Source organism: Bos taurus, chromosome 29 (genome assembly GCF_002263795.3).
Source record: "Bos taurus isolate L1 Dominette 01449 registration number 42190680 breed Hereford chromosome 29, ARS-UCD2.0, whole genome shotgun sequence".
NCBI lineage: Eukaryota > Metazoa > Chordata > Mammalia > Artiodactyla > Bovidae > Bos > Bos taurus.
The window spans coordinates 6480850-6500264 of NC_037356.1; the positions used below are offsets into that span (position 1 = coordinate 6480850).

General features: G+C 38.8%; 1 long non-coding RNA gene across 2 annotated transcripts in view; it reads left to right on the forward strand.

Annotated features, from left to right (window-relative positions):
• LOC112444878 (uncharacterized) overlaps positions 1 to 19415 on the forward strand; it is a 121793-nt gene that overhangs the window by 73984 nt on the left and 28394 nt on the right. The window contains exon 3 of one of the 2 annotated variants that reach the window (XR_003033269.2): positions 3322 to 3399. The exons of the other annotated variant lie outside the window; for it this stretch is intronic. This is a non-coding gene — a long non-coding RNA (uncharacterized lncRNA). The remainder of the gene's footprint in view (positions 1 to 3321; positions 3400 to 19415) is intronic. 2 annotated transcript variants of the gene reach the window in all.

The following is a 19415-nucleotide window of genomic DNA, read 5'->3' on the forward strand; positions in this document are numbered from 1 at the left end:
TCCATCCTTAACTTCCAAAAATCTACCAGAGATTTTTTTTTTCCTAAATCACTAATCAGATTGTGTCATTCTGCTACTTAAAGATACTTTATTGGTTTCCATTTGCTAAAGATAAAAATGTAGATCCTTAGTGTGGCATTTTAAAAAAGTACCATAATATGTGAATAAGTTGCCTTTTTCTCACATATTCATACAAACCCATACACCCACACACTCTCTTTCCCTCTCCATTTCTCTGTCATTTCCAGTGTGCACATGCTCATTCGCTAAGTCATGTCTGACTCTTTGCAACTCCATGGACTGTAGCCACCTAGTCCCTTCTGTCTGTGGGATTTTCCAGGCAAGAATACTGGAGTGGGTTGCCCTTTCCTATTCCAAAGGATCTTCCTGACCCATGTATTGAACCTATGTCTCCCACAGCTCCTGCACTGGCAGATGGATTATTTACCACTGAGCCAATTCCAGTAACTTGAGCCTTTTCTGACTAAATTTTTACTATTTGGCAAATGACATATACTCTACATCTCTAAGCTTTTGCTCCTGTGACTTGGAATGCCTTTTTCAACTTGACAGTCTAATAAAAATCTTGTGTAACTTTCAAAGCATCTTTGAAATGTCAAATGTCAGATTGCATCTCCTCTGCAAAAAAAAAAAAAAATCTGCAACACTGATGTGGACCAGTCACTTCTTTCTGCTCATGCCTTCAGACTCATACCACTCATGGCAGCGATCCACATGGAATTATAATACATGGTGGATATTGCCGTGTTGCCAGAAGGCGGACCCATTTCAGGGCCCAAGAGTGAGCACTTGTCTAACACTCAGAAAAGAAATTTTCTGAGGAGACACATGTACTGACAAAGCAAAGGACTTTATTGGGAAGGGGCACTGTAGCAGAGTGCAGCAGCCTGAGGGAACCCAGGAGAACGTCCTTGCCGTGTGACTCACAGTCGGGTTTTATGGCAATGAGGTTAGTTTTACAGGTTGTCTGTGTCTCCATCTTCCTTGTCCCCATTTCTGGTCTGACTCAGAGTCCTTCCTAGTGGTATGTGCATCTCCCAGCCAAGATGGATTCCAGCATGACCATTTCTGAGAGGTTGGCAGGACATATGGGCTAGTGGCCCCTCCTTGCTTGCGGCCCCTCCTAAATTCTCCACGTTAGTTATCCACGGCAGCACAGTGTTTCTTATTGCAACTTGCTGTTGTGAGACAACTCAAACAAGCACTTATTATCATTCATGGCACAAGTGGGCAGGCGGTTTAGGTCAGAAGTTCCCCCAAAGTAGGACATATCTTTTTTCCTTCCCTTCATTCCAGTCTGGGCTGTTAGAGGAGGGCACTCCCGTAGATCACGTGTCCTCTGACATCATGCTGAGATGGCAGCTTCCATCATCTGTGAATGGCCCTACTTGTCCCACTCAGAAGAGAAAGAGTAGTTAACCTACTATGTGAGACTCTGGCGTGTAATGAGCAACACTGTTCTGCTAGCTGTTAGGAGTCCTTTGTCTACATATTAGGAAAGACCCTTAGGAAAGACCCTTTGCTTTCCCTTGCACTGCCTGTCTCACAGACGAGAAGGAAGGTCAGTGGAAGAAGTTTCCTCCATGTGGTAACAATCTAGGGTCAGAGTCTTAAAACTGCCTTCTAAAGGAGTAGCCTTCGTCTCTCCTTGTCTCTGTCTGTCTTCATCTTTGTGTGTGTGTGTGATTCTCATTGCCTCCTCCTTCTCCTTGCCTGTTTTTGTGTATTCTCTGTCTTTATGTCTTCCTCCCTCTTTTCCTTGACTCTTAATTGTGAGAGGCCTGAATTTTTTGAAGCTAATAAAGTGAACTCCATGCCTTAGTTATGTGTATGTGTGCGTTTGTGTGTGTGTGCGTGCACTTGTGTGTGTATGTACCTGCGCAGTCATGTCTGACTCTGCAACCTCCCTGGACAGTAGCCGGCCACGTTCATCTGTCCATGGAATTCTTCAGGCAAGAACACTGGAGTGGGTTGCCATTTCCTTCTCCAGGAGATCTTCCCAACCAAGAGATCAAATCAGCATCTTTTGCATCTCCTGCATTGGCAGGTGGATTCTTTACCATTGAGCCACCTGGGAAGCCCATAACATAGGTGGGTGTTCCAGGCTATTAATATGGGTAGATTATAAAAAGACCCAATTACTAAGCCACTTTCTTTAGTATACTTTTGAGAGATTTGTTCTCTGGAACTATCAGAGACATTGCTTGACTGATTAAAAGGTTTTCATTTGGTCTGCTTTTCTTGAGTCTTGTTTCAATTTTCCTGATAGAACTTGTGGAGAACCCCCCAACCCCACTTGATCTCCAGCATGTTGGTGTATTGGTCATAGGGAGTGCTGGGAAAGAGGGTGGCAGTTGCTCTATTGTGGCTAAATTGATCCCGATTCTTTGAAATTGCATAATAAATAAGAAAAGTTGGGTTTTCAGAAGGTAACTATTATAAAGGAAACCATGTTCCATTTAAATAAGACCTGCCTTAGATAAGACTAGCAAAACTAAGATACTGATGCTGGAACACATTTGGATATTGATGCAGGAAGACGTCATAGGGTTGATTCAATAAGATGTCTGGTGTCTAAATATGACACTATTGCAACATTTTTAAGTTTTGAAAGAGTACAAGAGCATTTAAGATTCCTCAAATGATTTTCCTTTCAAATTTGCAGCTCCCCGAATATCATTTATATATCTTTGTTATTTTTTTTTTGTAATGACAGTCTAAACTGTTCTTAGTCATAGTTGCAAGAAGCAAAATTTTGCTCAGCATATTTTTTTGAAGTACTATATTGTTTTTGCAATGTTTTAGAGAGAAAATGCATGTCTAGTTGTAGAGCTGATTATGTGATATTCTTTGAGTCCTATTGCCTTTTCTCAAGTCTTTAGAAAAGTGGAACTTACAAGAGACTTAGAGTAGGATTAATATAATTCCAAAGATGGAGGAGTTACAGCTATGCTGAGGAACCAAGATATTATTTGAGAGAAATTCTTTGAATTGAGACTGAATGTATTAAGATATCAAGTTGTTAGAAATTTCTAATTTGAATTTCTTTAAGCCAGAAAGCGTGGGTGATTTCATTTTTTGGACTTAAGTTTTCTTACTAAGAGGAGAGAATTAATAATCTTTAAACATGAATTTTTTATATGGCAAAAACTGTATATTATTTCAAGTATGCTGGCTCACAGCACTCACTGTCCAACATGTCCTGTGAGACCCACTTGACTACATGACAAGGAAAACTTAAGATCGAAATTAGATTGGAATAAAATGTAATTAATATACATTTTTTAAAATCCATTTTAGATTCATCTGAATATATAAACACTGAACCACAGGAAACTTGTTCCAGAAGAGCAGAGATTAGGGAGCAACATGAGGAAGGTGAGTGTAGACCAAGCATGATTTATCATTGGTCTTTCTTCTTGGTGTCTCACAAATACTACTGGCTGACCACAGATATCACTATTGACTATCTGGATAAAAAAGCAAAATCTGAAGAATGTGAAGGGAAACCTTCTTTCTTTCTATGATATTCTACTTTAGCCTCACTGGAGAAGTGCTGTAGGAAAATTTCTGTCTTATAACCCCACCCCCTTTCCTTCAACTCATTCTTACCTATATCAATAAGAAAAAGTAATTGGACTGGTGAGATTTTTCCTTCAGTAAGCTATATTCTCCTCTATAAGTTGGTGCTCTGCATTCAAATTCACTTCTCGTGTAAGCAATGGTCTGTTATTTGGTGGGCACTTGTATTCTCTTTTCTTCTTAAACACAAACTGTTTCCACTCAATAAGCACACCATCAGACAAGGACAGATCCATCTCCTGATTTTTATATTTGTCCTGTAGAATTTGGCCAGCCATTCTTTCACTTTTTGTTTTTGCAGGCAATTTGATACAAGAGCAAATGCCACACAAATTGGATAAAGCTTGTGCTACAAATCTGATTCCCATCACTGTGCCCCAAGGTTTAGTTTCCAGGAGGTAGTGAGCTGGCCCATTATAATACCAATTTAAATCCATACACTCTGACCCAGTATTCCAGAAATCCTACATTTGAAAATAATTGAACATTAACATCTCTGCTGGGAATCAAGATTGCTGGAAGAAATATCAATAACCTCAGATATGCAGATGACACCGCCCTTATGGCAGAAAGTGTAGAAGAACTAAAAAGCCTCTTGATGAAAGTGAAAGAGGAGAGTGAAAAAGTTGGCTTAAAGCTTAACATTCAGAAAACGAAGATCATGGCATCTGGTCCCATCACTCCATGGCAAATAGATGGGGAAACAGTAGAAACAGTGTCAGACTTTATTTTTTTGGGCTCCAAAATCACTGCAGATGGTGACTGCAGCCATGAAATTAAAAGACGCATACTCCTTGGAAGGAAAGTTATGACCAACCTAGATAGCATATTCAAAAGCAGACATTACTTTGCCAACAAAGGTTCGTCTAGTCAAGGCTATGGTTTTTCCAGTGGTCACGTATGGATGTGAAAGTTGGACTGTGAAGAAGGCTGAGCACCAAAGAATTGATGCTTTTGAACTGTGGTGTTGGAGAAGACTTGAGAGTCCCTTGGACTGCAAGGAGATCCAACCAGTCAATCCTAAAGGAAGTAAGTCCTGAATATTCATTGGAAGGACTGATGCTGAAGCTGAAACTGCAATACTTTGGCTACCTGATGCGAGGAACTGACTCTTTGGAAAAGACCCTGATATTGGGAAAGATTGAAGGCAGGAGGAAAAGGGGATAACGGAGGATGATTTGGTTGGATGGCATCACCGACTCAATGGACATGAGTTTGAGCAAGCTCCAGGAATTGGTGACAGACAAGGAAGCCTGGCATGCTGCAGTCTATGGGGTCATAAGAGTTGGACACAACTGAGCAACTGAACTGAACTGACTGAACTTCCTTGTTAATAAATGTGTTCTTTGATTTTCATTTAGACTGCCTCTGTGTTTATTATTTCCATCATTCCTCTATTACTTGAAACTTGGATAAAAGGTGGACTGAAGACAGGCTCTTGTTCCCTCTCTCTGAAATGCTTGTGTCCTAGATAGCTACTCAACTTACTCAATTTTTTCATTCTGTTCTCTGTTGAAAGGTCACCTTTTCAGAATACCTTCATCTGACAATCCTGTCTAAATTCATATGTTTGTCTTGCTTTGGCCTCTTCATATGTTCTAACTTTCTAACTTTGATTAATGAGTCAATTTTGTATAGCCATGTTGTGATAATTTCCTGAATTTTTGTTGCACATTTAACACTATAAAACATTATATAAGTAAATTTATACTAAAGGTATATAATTATGTAATATGTAATACCTGAAAAGAAATTATCATATACATACATTGTTGTTGTTTAGTCACTAAGTAGTGTCCTGCTCTCTGTGACCCCATGGACCGTGCACACCAGGGCTCCTGTCCTTCATTATCTCTCAGACTTTGCTCAAACTCATGTGCATTGAGTCAGTGATGCCATCCAACCATCTCATCCTCTCATTCCCTTCTTCTCCTGCTCTAAATCTTTACCAGCAGCAGGGTCTTTCCCAATGAGATAGCTCTTCACATCAGGCTGCCAAAGTATTGAAGCTTCAGCTTCAGCGTTGGTGTTTCCAATGATTACTCAGGGTTGATTTCCTTTACACACACATCAGTCAGTTCAGTTCAGTTGCTCAGTCATGTCCGACTCTTTGCGACCCCATGAATTGCAGCATGCCAGGCCTCCATGCCCACCACCACTCCCAGAGTTCACCCAAATCCATGTGCATCGAGTTGGTGACGCCTTCCAGCCATCTCATCCTCTGTCGTTCCCTTCTCCTCCTGCCCCCAATCCCTCCCGCATCAGAGTCTTTTCCAATGAGTCAACACTTTGCATGAGGTGGCCAAAGTATCGGAGTTTCAATCTCAGCATCAGTCCTTCCAATGAACACTCAGCACTGATATCCTTTAGGATGGACTGGTTGGATCTCCTTGCAGTCCAAGGGACTCACAAGAGTCTTCTCCAACTCCACAGTTCAAAAGCATCAATTCTTTGGCACTCAGCTTTCTTCACAGTCCAACTCTCACATCCATACAAGACCTCTGGAAAACCATAGCCTTGACTAGATGGACCTTTGTTGGCAAGGTAATATCTTTGCTTTTGAATATGCTATCTAGGTTGGTCATAACTTTCCTTCCAAGGAGTAAGCATCTTTTAATTTCATGGCTGCAATCACCATCTGCAGTGATTTCGAGCCCAGAAAAATAAAGTCTGACACTGTTTCCACTGTTTCCCCATCTATTTCCCATGAAGTGATGGGACCAGATGCCATGATCTTCATTTCCTGAATGTTGAGCTTTAAGCCAACTTTTTCACTCTCCTCTTTCACTTTCATCAAGAGGCTCTTTAGTTCCTCTTCACGTTCTGGCATAAGGGTGGTGTCATCTGCATATCTGAAGTTATTGATATTTCTCCCAGCAATCTTGATTCCAGCTTGTGCTTCTTCCAGCCCAGCATTTCTCATGATGTACTCTGCATAGAAGTTACATAAGTAGGGTGACAATATACAGCCTTGACGTACTCCTTTTCCTATTTGGAACCAGTTTGTTGTTCCATGTCCAGTTCTAACTGTTGCTTCCTGACCTGCATATAGGTTTCTCAAGAGGCAGGTCAGGTGGTCTGGTATTCCCATCTCTTTCAGAATTTTCCACAATTTATTGTGATCCACACACTCAAAGGCTTTGGCATAGTCAATAAAGCAGAAATAGATGTTTTTCTGGAACTCTCTTGCTTTTTCCATGATCCAGCAGATGTTGGCAATTTGATCTCTGGTTCCTCTGCCTTTTCTAAAAGCAGCTTGAACATCAGAAAGTTCACGGTTCACATATTGCTGAAGCCTGGCTTGGAGAATTTTGAGCATCACTTTACTAGTGTGTGGGATGAGTCCAATTGTGCAGTAGTTTGAGCATTCTTTGGTATTGCCTTTCTTTGGGATTTAAATGAAAACTGCCCTTTTCCAGCCCCGTGGCCACTGCTGAGTTTTCCAAATTTGCTGGCATATTGAGTGCAGCACTTTCATAGCATCATCTTTCAGGATTTTAAAGAGCTGAACTGGAATTCCATCACCTCCACTAGCTTTGTTCATAGTGATGCTTTCTAAGGCCCACTTGACTTCACATTCTAGGATGTCTGGCTCTAGGTGAGTGATCACACCATCGTGATTATCTTGGTTATGAAGATCTTTTTATGAAGATCTTCTGTGTATTCTTGCCACGTCTTCTTAATATCTTCTGTTTCTTTTAGGTCCCTACCACTTCTGTCCTTTATTGAGGCCATTTTTGCATGAAATGTTCCCTTGGTATCTCTAATTTTCTTGAAGAGATCTCTGGTCTTTCCCATTCTGTTGTTTTCCTCTACTTCTTTGCATTGATCACTGAGGAAGGCTTTCTTATCTCTTCTTGCTTTTCCTTGGAACTCTGCATTTAAATGGGAATTCTTTCCTTTTCTCCTTTGCTTTTCTCTTCTCTTCTTTTCACAGGGATTTGTAAGGCCTCCTCAAACAGCCATTTTGCTCTTTTGCATTTCTTTTCCATGGGGATGGTCTTAATCCCTGTCTCCTGTACAATGTCACGAACCTCCGTCCATAGTTCATCAGACACTCTATCAGATCTAGCCCTTTAAATCTACTTCTCACTTCCACTGTATAATCATAAGGGATTTGATTTAGGTCTTACCTGAATGGTCTAGTGGTTTTCCCCACTTTCTTCAATTTCAGTCTGAATTTGGCAATAAGGAGTTCATGATCTGAGCCACAGTCAGCTCCTGGTCTTGTTTTTGCTGACTGTATAGAGCTTCTCCATGTTTGGCTGCAAAGAATATAATCAATCTGATTTCGGTGTTGACCATCTGATGATGTCCATGTATAGAGTCTTCTCTTGTGTTGTTTGAATAGGGTGTTTGTTATGACCAGTGCATTCTCTTGGCAGAACTCTATTAGCTTTTGTCCCTGCTTCATTCAGTATTCCAAGGCCAAATTTGCCTGTTATTCCAGGTGTTTCTTGACTTCCTATTTTTGCATTCCAGTCCCCTATAATGAAAAGGACATCTTTTTTGGGTGTTAGTTCTAAAAGGTCTTGTAGGTCTTCATAGAACCGTTCAGGTTCTTCAGCGTTACTGGTTGAGGCATAGCCTTGGATCACCATGATATTGAATGGTTTGCCTTGGAAACAAACAGAGATCATTCTGTCGTTTTTGAGACTGCATCCAAGTACTGCATTTTGGACTCTTTTGTTGACCATGATGGCTACTCCATTTCTTCTAAGGGATTCCTGCCCACAGTAGTAGATATAATGGTCATCTGAGTTAAATTCACTCATTCCAGTCCATTTTAGTTTGCTAATTCCTAGAATGTCGACGTTCACTCTTGCCATCTCCTGGTTGACCACTTCCAATTTGGCTTGATTCATGGACCTAACATTCCAGGTTCCTATGCAATATTGCTCTTTACAGCATGGCACCTTGCTTCTATCACCAGTCACATCCACAGCTGTGTATTGTTCTTGCTTTGGTTCCATCCCTTCATTCTTTCTGGAGTTATTTCTCCACTGATCGATCTCCTGTAGCATATTGGGCACCTACCAACCTGGGGAGTTCCTCTTTCAGAATCCTATCATTTTGCCTTTTCATACTGTTCATGGGGTTCTCAAGGCAAGAATACTGAAGTGGTTTGCCATTCCCTTCTCCAGTGGACCACATTCTTTCAGACATCTCCACTGTGACCCGCCCATCTTGGGTGGCCCCACACAGCATGGCTTAGTTTCATTGAGTTAGACAAGGCTGTGGTCCATGTGATCAGATCGACTAGTTTTCTGTGATTGTTTTCAGTGTGTCTGCCCTCTGATGCCCCCTCACAACATCTACCATCTTACTTGGGTTTCTCTTACCTTAGATGTGGGGCATCTTTTCACGGCTGGTCCAGCAAAGCACAGCTGGTGCTCCTTACCAAATGCACACATGCACATATAATCAATCAGGTTTGAGTTGAGAATATGTACAAAGACCTTAAGTAGATAATGCTAAGAGTTTGAATTACTAGTAATTACTGACAGCAATATCTCTAACTTTCAGGAGATTTTACAATGTGTGTGTGCATATATATGTGTGTGTGTGTATATATATATGTGTGTGTGTGTGTGTGTGTGTATATATATATATATAAAATCAGATTATGGTTTGGGAAGTGGTTTACAATATAAGTCATATGCTATTTAGAGTCTTTGTGCATAGTTTTCAACTCAAACATAATTGATAGAGTACATATCTGTATGTGTATGTGCATTGAGTGTTTATATGTGTCTAAGTGTATATATATATATATATATATATATACACACACACTTTTTAAGGTATTTTATATAGATAATATATTATACTATATATACTATATACATCTCATCTTATTATAGAATGATTTATTATGAAACATATGCAATCTAAAGTATCCCTTAAATCAACCTTCATCATAAGAGCACTTAAAAAAAATAGTACTGAGTATTTTAAAAGTTTGTCATTCTCATGCGTTTTCACTTTTTATTTCTCATCTTACTCTGAGTCTTCGATTGGAATCTTTTTTATCGGTTTGACTTTAACCTTTGGTTTTATGAAAGAATTATAGAATTTCAGAGCTGGAAGCCCTTGCTGAACATCAAAGGGCCGGAGCCGCTTATCTTTGAAGCAGTCAGATATTCTCTGACTTGGCCACAGGCTCTGTCCACCCATCCTGAGTTGTTTGGCCTGACAGGGAAGATTTTAATTCACTTTTATGCCCCACTGCCCTCAGAGAACTGTTACTTTCTCTATATTCTTCATTAAGAAAACAGACAGAAAAGGAAGGGGAATAGAATTCAGACTTCCACTATGCCAAGAATTCATATTACTCTTACCAACTTGTCTTTGCTTTGATGAATTTTACCAGGCTGTCCCTAGCAGCAGCTCAAAATTCCCACACAGCTTGGTTTTTGGAGCAGCAATACAGTGGAAGGGTGACCAAGGTGGTCTTAAATCTGCATGTACATGGAATGCACACAGTTTTTATTTACAGATATTATTTGTAAAAGTATTGTATTCAGTTCACTTCAGTCGCTCAGTCATGTCTGACTCTTTGTGACCCCATGAACTGCAGCACACCAGCCTTCCCTGTCCATTACCAACTCCCGGAGTTTACCCAAACTCATATCCATTGAGTTGGTGATGCCATCCAACTATCTCATCCTCTCTTGTCCCCTTCTCCTTCTGCCTTCAGTCTTCAGTTTTCCCCAACATCAGGGTCTTTTCAAATGAGTCAGCTCTTCGCATCAGGTGGCCAAAATATATATACAAATATACAAAAAGGGTACATACAGTTTCTAAAAATGATGCTTTTCAGTTTTACATAAAGTTGAGGAAATATCCATTGTCTTTATAAATTAGTTTTTGGTGTTGTGATTCGGGTGTTCCTGGAGATTATCTAGGTGTGAGTACTAAAGCCCTCCACAACTATTTTTGGCACCATCACTAACAAAGCAATTTAATTAATTTATTTGAAAATAGTTTGTTTTAATGACCTACTTCTTTCAGTATCAACTATCAAGTCTTGAAAGCTAAGGGTAGTCAGGATTATTTTTTTTCAGGAAATATTTGGTTAATAGGAAATTCATCCATTATCCCAATAATCCATAACCTGAGATCCAAGTTCAGATGGACAGACTTCATCTCATCCAAAAATACCTAAAATCTGAGCAAAATTCACATGGATATGCACTTTTCTGTAGAGAGGGTCTATAATTCCATAGAAGCATGCTAGATTATACTGGTTCATAGGATGTTTGTAAGGCTGAATATGAGAAAGAAAGAATGTTTTGAAATCTTAACATGATAGAAATGTATTTCTTCCTCACTTAAAGTTCTAGGCTGATATGGTGACACTACATTCTGAAATGGTCAAAGATCCAGGATCCTTTCATCCTTTGTTCCACTATTCTATGATATTTATTTCCAGACAGATCATAAATAGATCAGAGTTTGAGCCAATAAAGAGAACTCTTCCCTTTAAAAGTAAGCCTGAAAATTGTTCCATGCTTTCAATAAATACCCTATTAATTAAAACTTAAAGTCCTCATTTTGGGTTGCATGTATCTAGGCAAATATTAAATGTTCTGTTACCTTAAAGGAGGAAGAGGGTGGATACTAGGCAGTATCAGTAGTCTCTGACATAAACATACACTGTTAGTGGTTAGAATGATACTTGGTACACACAAAAAAATGTGTAATAAATAAATACAGCTCTTTTAACCATGGATTCTTTTAAAGAGCTCTATCTTATCCAGGACGGAAAGAAAGTAGAAGCAGAAGAGTCAAGATAATATGATTTATAAATTATTCCATGTAGTATTGCCTTTTTCATCTTATAGATAATTTATTGAATTCTGCCTTAGTAAGAATGATCTACTACAGTGAGATCCAAACTGTTTCTTCCACAGTGCTAGGGATGCATGAGAGGACTTGCTCGTTCACAGAATTCCAGAGTGATAACTTCAGTTTGTGATCATTGAAAAGCATTCTGTCAGGTGTGAGGCTTCAGCTGTAGATATTCTTTATCCTCTGCTACATGGGAATAGATATTCTAGACTTGCACTAAAGAAATAATGGCTCTACAGGATTATTTTATGCCAACCACATTGTTCTATTTGATGCAAGAGGCAGGGTTAATATTTTTTTTTTAATTTCTCCAGAACAAAGAAATACAACTTTGTATATCTCAAAGAAGAGATATGCCATATATATATCAATATTTCTAAACTATCTTAGAATATTATTATGTATTATTATTATCATCATCATTATTGATATTAGAATTATTTCTCCATGAGGAGCTTGATGATTATCTAATCAAGAAGATGGCACATCTTTGGAGATTCTCAATGTCATAAAATCTAAGTTCCATATCTAATCAGATCCATTACTTTATAAACTATAATACCATATGTTTGACATCAAATAGCATTACTATTCCCCTTATTTAGTATTTGTTGTTGTTGTCCAGTTGCTCAGTCGTGTCCGACTCTTGTGACCCCATGGACTGCAGCCCGCCTGGCTTCCCTGTCCATCAGCGTCTCTCAGAGATTGCTCAAAGCCATGTCCATTGAGTCAGTGATGCCATCCAACCATCTCATCCTCTGTTGTCCCCTTCTCCTCCTGCCTTCAGTCTTTCCCAGTATCATGGTCTTTTCTAATGAGTTGGCTCTTTGCATCAGGTGGCCAAAGTACTGGAGCTTCAGTTTCAGCATCAGTCCTTCCAATGAATGTTCAGGTTTGATTTCCTTTAGGGTTGACTGGTTTGATCTCCTTGCTGTCCATGGGACATTCAAGAGTCTTCTCCAAAACCACACTTTGAAAGCATCAATTTTTTGGCATTCAGCCTTCTTTATGGTCCAACTCTCATATCCATACATGACTACTGAAAAAACCATAGCTTTGAATAGGTAGTCCTTTGGTGGCAAAGTAATGTCTCTGCTTTTTAACACACTGTCTAGGTTTATCCTAGCTTTTCTTCCAAGGAGCAATCGTCTTTTAATTTCATGGCTGCAGTCACCATCTGCAGTGATTTTGGACCCCAAGAAAATAAAGTCTGTCACTGTTTCCATTGTTTCCCCATCTATTTACCATGAAGTGGTGGGACTGGATGCCATGATCTTAGTTTTTTGAATGTTGAGTTATTTAGTATACAGAGACTTAAATATGATTTATTATTCTCAATAATTATGAAAAACAATTCCCAATAACTATAATCATGAAACATGAATTTGATATTTGTTAGGGATTTTATCAAAAGCATTCAAGTGTTACACTGGGAATTAGAATAGGTGAGTTTTATTGCTCCTTTCAGCTCCAAAAGGTCATTATTTTTTTATCAATTATGAGACCTAGATTCTAATTCTAATTCCTCTCCTAACTGTGCAAATATAGGTAAATCATCCAAATTTCCAATTCTATAAGGCCAAATGATCCACTTCAAAAAAAATCTAAATCTAAATCTAAAGATTTATAATCTAAATTTAGCCATTAAGTGTATTAATTTCAGAGAAAAATCTTTAAAAGAACATATTGATGGAAACTTTGTAATTTTTCTTGCAAATAAAGAAACATATTTTAAAATAAATTAATAAAATAGGTGGAAGAAAGATTTCTTAGGAAGCAATGGAAGCATTTATCTTTGAAAACATTTCATGACCAGATGAATCATAATGGCTAGGTTCAGGGGATAATATAACTGGCAAGCCTTGGCATATGTCCACCTTTGTGCTTGCAATAGGGTCGCTGGTCTATAACCAGAGAAGGAAGAGTATTGTAAAAGGCCTTCATATTCACGTGGAATTTTCTCTATATACATGTTTATGTCCCAAAATTTCCTCTTTATAACACCAGTTATATTGGATTAAGCTTCAACCAAATGACCTAACTTCATCATCTCTGTAAAATCCTATCTCTAAATTATTGGGGGTTAGGTCTTTAACATAAGACTTTCTGAGGGTTATGGGTCAACCCATAACTAGAATGGGTCCATATTTAAAACTTTATTTAAAGATACATAAAGATCACATCTCTTCAGTAATTCATTTTGCTTTTACCTTTCCAAGACCAGGAGCTGACTGTGGCTCAGACCATGCACTCCATATTGCCAAATTCAGACTTAAATTGAAGAAAGTAGGGAAAACCACTAGACCATTCAGGTATGACCTAAATCAAATCCCTTATGATTATACAGTGGAAGTGAGAAATAGATTTAAGGGCCTAGATCTGATAGATAGAGTGCCTGATGAACTATGGAATGAGGTTCGTGACATTGTACAGGAGACAGGGATCAAGACCATCCCCATGGAAAAGAAATGCAAAAAAGCAAAATGGCTGTCTGGGGAAGCCTTACAAATAGCTGTGAAAAGAAGAGAAGCAAAAAGCAAAGGAGAAAAGGAAAGATATAAACATCTGAATTCAGAGTTCCAAAGAATAGCAAGAAGAGATAAGAAAGCCTTCTTCAGTGATCAATGCAAAGAAATAGAGGAAAACAACAGAATGGGAAAGACTAGAGATCTCTTCAAGAAAATCAGAGATACCAAAGGAACATTTCATGCAAAGATGAGCTCGATAAAGGACAGAAATGGTATGGACCTAACAGAAGCAGAAGATATTAAGAAGACGTGGCAAGAATACACAGAAGAACTCTACAAAAAAGATCTTCACAACCCAGATAATCACGATAGTGTGATCACTGACCTAACGCCAGACATCCTGGAATGTGAAGTCAAGTGGGCCTTAGAAAGCATCACCAGGAACAAAGCTAGTGGAGGTGATGGAATTCCAGTTGAGCTATTCCAAATCCTGAAAGATGATGCTATGAAAGTGCTTCACTCAATATGCCAGCAAATTTGGAAAACTCAGCAGTGGCCACAGGACTGGAAAAGGTCAGTTTTCATTCCAATCCCAAAGAAAGGCAATGCCAAAGAATGCTCAAACTACCACACAACTGAACTCATCTCACACGCTAGTAAAGTAATGCTCAAAATTCTCCAAGCCAGGCTTCAGCAATATGTGAACCGTGAACCTCCTGATGTTCAAGCTGGTTTTAGAAAAGGCAGAGGAACCAGAGATCAAATTGCCAACATCTGCTGGATCATCAAAAAAGCAAGAGAGTTCCAGAAAAACATCTATTTCTGCTTTATTGACTATGCCAAAGCCTTTGAGTGTGTGGATCACAATAAATTGTGGAAAATTCTGAAAGAGATGGGAATACCAGACCACGTGATCTGCCTCTTGAGAAACCTATATGCAGGTCAGGAAGCAACAGTTAGAACTGGACATGGAACAACAGACTGGTTCCAAATAGGAAAAGGAGTGCATCAAGGCTGTATATTGTCACCCTGTTTATTTAACTTGTATGCAGAGTACATCATGAGAAACGCTGGACTGGAAGAAACACAAGCTGGAATCAAGATTGCTGGGAGAAATATCAATAACCTCTGATATGCAGATGACACCACCCTTATGGCAGAAAGTGAAGAGGAACTCAAAAGCCTCTTGATGAAAGTGAAAGAGGAGAGTGAAAAAGTTGGCTTAAAGCTGAACATTCAGGAAACAAAGATCATGGCATCCGGTCCTACCACTTCATGGGAAATAGATGGGGAAACAGTGGAAACAGTGGCAGACTTTATTTTTCTGGGCTCCAAAATCACTACAGATGGTGACTGCAGCCATGAAATTAAAAGACGCTTACTCCTTGGAAGGAAAGTTATGACCAACCTAGATAGCATATTCAAAAGCAGAGACATTACTTTGCCAACAAAGGTTCGTCTAGTCAAGGCTATGGTTTTTCCTGTGGTCATGTATGGATGTGAGAGTTGGACTGTGAAGAAGGCTGAGCGCTGAAGAATTGATGCTTTTGAACTGTGGTGTTGGAGAAGACTCTTGAAGAGTCCCTTGGACTGCAAGGAGATCCAACCAGTCCATTCTGAAGGAGATCAGCCCTGGGATTTCTTTGGAAGGAATGATGCTAAAGCTGAAACTCCAGTACCTTGGCCACTTCATGCGAAGAGTTGACTCATTGGAAAAGACTCTGATGCTGGGAGGGATTGGGGGCAGGAGGAGAAGGGGACGACAGAGGATGAGATGGCTGGATGGCATCACTGACTTGATGGACGTGAGTCTGAGTGAACTCCCGGATTCGATGAGGGACAGGGAGGCCTGGCGTGCTGCGATTAATGGGGTCGCAAAGAGTTGGACATGACTGAGCGACTGATCTGATCTGATGTTAGTAGAAAATGTATGATCTCTTTTAGTGTAGCTTCCTCCCTTGAATTACATTGTTTAATAATCCCGTAATTTATTCAGTCCTGGGAGCCAGTCTGCTGGAAAATATTCAATGCAAGAAACTTAAAGGTTTTGATCAGTGTAGCAGTGTTTCCCCCCACGCCCCAGCTGCCTTTGTTCTTTCACTGACACCTGATGTCACTATTTTAGGGAGACCCCAGATAGTAAGGATGTTCTCAGTTACCCACTACTCCAGTGGCTCCCTCACTGGTCAGGCAGGAGTTTCTAAAGCTATGAGATGGGAAAGAAATGGTTTCTACAAAGTATTATGCTTGGCAGTTGTGGCCATATGGACAGCTGGGGCTGTCAGGCTGACTGTGCTTGAATAACCCAGGAGGATGTAGATCCCTTCACAGTCTGTTGTGACTTAGTTGGAGAACTGCCAGAATCAGTCTGCCTTGTGGTCTCCAGAATTACCGGTTTTTATTTGACCTGGTATGCTGAGTGACTATTCCCAGAGTACTCCCTCTGGACCAAAGTATTTGGGATGTCAGGGGTGGGAGTGGAAGGTTTTCAGCCTTATCCATACATTTTTTTCTTTGTGACATCCTTTTTCTCCATAAACACTCAGTCTTGGAAGTGAGCCTGAATCACTTGCCTGGACAATTCCGAGTGAGTAGCCCTTGGATGACCTTGATTTCTTTTCAGCCAGCATTCCCAACCTGGTTGATTTCAAGCCGTGAGACCAGAAAAATTTTAATAAAACTGAGCCTAAGGAAGGAGAGGGATTGAGTATAAACTCTAGCTTATGTTTTTCTCTCTGAGGCTCCTTGCCTCTATAAATATATTTTTTGACCCATTTATCAGTGATATGAAATAGATGTTATCAGTTAAACCACAACTTACCAGTAATGGCTTAGTCCACCTTTTTTAGCTAGAGTGATTTTCCCTTTTGTGATCTTAGCTAGAAGAGAAAATTTAAGCAATTATTCCTATAGCAACAATGACATCAGAAAGGCCCACTCTGTCAAAATAAATGTTTTTAAGTTAAAAATAGTAATTCTTATACAAATATATATCAAACACATTTCAAAAATTTAATACTTTGAGGGAGCCAATAGAGTGGTAATTCTGGTTCAAAATACATTTGTTCTTTGCATCTTGTAGACACAAAGAATAGATTAGTTGTTGCCAGAGGTAAAGGGTGCAGGGTGGTTGAAATGGATGAGGGGGATCAAAAGGAACAAACTTCCAGTTGTAGAAAACTAAGTCATAACGATAAAACCTGTAGCAAGGCAGCTATAGTTAATAATACTCTACTGCATATTTGTATGTTGCTAACAGAATAGTTCTTAAAAGTTCTCATCACAAGAAAAGAATTGTAACTATGTATGGTGATGGATACATTGTTGTAGTGATCATTTCACAATGTATACAAATATTGAATCATTATGTTGTACATATAAAACTAATATTTATATGTTATATGTCAATTATACCTCAATAAAAAAGATTCATACAATGGATTCCTTAGGGCAATGAGGAAAAACATAACTTGGATGAATTTCACAAATTTAATGTTGAATTGAAGCAGTCAGATAGGAAAGAGCACATCCTTTATGACTATATATATATATAACAGTGACATATGATATATGTGATATAGAGAAGCTTGGCATACATATAACTTGTACTTTATATGTGTACATATGTATTCATTTTATGTATAATGCAAAAATAATCATGATTAGAAGTCAAGTGGTGGCTATCATTTTGTGTGTAAACTGAGTTTGTAGGGGCTTCTCTGATGATTACCGCAGTCTGCATCCTGATTTGAGTGCTGGTTACATTGGGCGAGTTCAATTTTTGAAAATTCATTGAACTGACACTTATTCTTAATATCCCTACCCCCAAAAAACAAAGAAAATTTGTGGAACACATTTATTTATTAAGCTATCAGATAAATGTGTAAATGCATTTGCTAAGTTAGATTTTAAAAAAACTGATATCCTACATGTAAATAATACTATAATGTTTGGGGTTATCTTTTCTATTGGGCAAGAGTTATTTTATATTTACACGGACTAAAATATTTTCAATTAGGAAATTTCTGAAGGTTTAAAAAGTTTGCAGCTCTATTGTACAGTATTTTACAGAATCTATGAACAGACCCCTGTGTGCTTCGTTGCCCAGTCGTGTCCAACTCTTTGAGACCCTTTGTACTGTAGCCCTCCAGGCTCCTCTGTCCATGGGATTTCCCCGGCAACATACTTGCCTGGGAAAGTAGAATACTTGCCAAGGAAATGGAGTGGATTGTCATTTCCTTCTCCAGAAAAGTGCCCTGCTGCTGCTGCTGCTGCTGCTAAATCGCTTCAGTCATGTCCGACTCTTAGCAACCCCATGGACTGCAGCCTACCAGGCTCCTCCGTCTGTGGGATTTTCCAGGCAAGAGTACTGGAGTGGGGTGCCATTGCCTTCTCCAAAAAGTGCCCTAATCAATAGTAAATAGTAAGTCAAATATACATTCACCTAGGAAATAAGTTAATCATGGGTTGTGTGTTTAATTTAGCAAACTTATTTCTGCATTCTTTTCCTTACTGATTATACATCTTTACTTCTCAAATACTCTTTGAATTCTTGGCTGGATCTGTTAGACAATGTGACATTTAAAAATACGAAATAATCTTTTTGTGCTATTTCCATATTTTGAATAATTTTATCTTAATTACTCTAAAGTTACATTCTGCATAAATAATAGCTTTGGGAAGGAAATCGATCTTTAAAACGGCAAATTCTCTCCCTTAAATATAATTTAAAAAATTTTATATTATCAGTCACCCAGATACATGTTAATTGTTATTAATAAAATAAATCAAGGCCTTAAATTTTCTCAGTATCTACTTATATTATCACTTCTCTTTCAACAAGTTAATGAACAACAAAAAATTAACAGGTTCCTCGAAAACGTTTGTTGGACATAAAAAATATGCCTGTTTATCATGAGAAGAGATTAATCCTCAAAACAGTTCGGCAAGGTTGGTATTAATTTGTCACTAATTCATCAAAATATGTAAGTAATTGGTCCAAGATCACTTGACTTATAAGTAGTGGATTGAGATCATAAGCCCTCAATCTTTTTCCAATATCATCTCAGAGATGACTTCTCAACAATTTGCAAGGGGCTTGTTGGAAGAGTGAAATTTAATGAGGTGATTATCAAGAGTTTAGCCTAAATCTCTAATAGGATAAAAGCAATTTTGTTTGAAATGGCTAAATGAGCATTAAAGAATGTCAACTATTCTAATTCCACATAATGAAAAACCAATGTCTACTTCTTTTCTGTCTCACACTGGATGTCAGATATGATAAATGTGGAAAGGGCAGAAGGTGATGTCATTAGGGTTAGAATTACACTGATTGCTACTGGCTTGAATTGATGATTTTTAAAAACCCAGGAAGAGACTATTAGCAAAAGGAATACAACATGAACGTATAGACTGAGTCTGGAGTTCTAGATTTTAATTGTACCCTACCAGCAAATTTCTATAGCCTGACGGCCAGATGGTCCTCTCTGA